This window comes from Octodon degus, unplaced genomic scaffold (genome assembly GCF_000260255.1).
Source record: "Octodon degus isolate 3935 unplaced genomic scaffold, OctDeg1.0 scaffold00236, whole genome shotgun sequence".
In the NCBI taxonomy this organism is placed as follows: domain Eukaryota; kingdom Metazoa; phylum Chordata; class Mammalia; order Rodentia; family Octodontidae; genus Octodon; species Octodon degus.
Window position 1 is genome coordinate 1,358,322 of NW_004524812.1, and position 859 is coordinate 1,359,180.

Here is an 859-nt window from a genome sequence, read left to right on the forward strand (position 1 = left end):
TTAACCACTAGGAAGAATGTATGCAATGTGTTAATTATTGAAACTGTCCTACCAATTTGGTTTGAAACTGTCTCATTGTTATTTGTTTCTCAATACAATTATGGGAAAAATATTTATGGGAATTAAAAGAGATAAAAAGGAACCCAAAAATTAAGGATGGAAGTGGAGGTAAAGGAAGGGTAATTTTGGAATTTTTTTGGTACTGGAAGTGGAGCTCAGGACCTCACACTTGCCACAAATGTGCTGTTCCCCTGAGCTATATCCGAGGCCTGGGAGGGGAATTTTTAAAAAAGCAAACTATTATTTACATGTACCAACTCTCCAAGATGGCTGTAAAGTGCATGTACTACAAACATAAATATGTATTAATGAAAAATAAATACGTAAGTCTCAGTCTAACCAAGAAGTGAAAAGAAATTACATCACTCTCAAAAAGGAAATTGGGAGGATATCAGAAAATGAAGATCTCCTCTGTTCCTGGATAGACAGAATCAACATAATGAAAATGGCTGCTCTTCCAAAATTGATAAACAGATTCAACATGATTCTAATCAATACCCCAATAACATTTCTCACAGACCTATAGAAAACAATCCTAAAGTTTATATGGAATCAGAAGAGACTCAGAGTAGCGAAAGAAATCTTGAGTAACAAAAGCAAAGGAGATGGTACTTCAATCCCTGACTTGATGTTTTATGGTATAGCTGATCAAAACAGTTCCGTTGATCAGAACAGCATGGTATTGGCAGAAAAAGAGTTATGTGGATCAATGGAACAGAACAAAAGAAAGAAACAACCTCAGAAGCAGTCAGCTAATTTATTGTTTATGAAGGGGCAAAACTGTACACTGGAGGATATA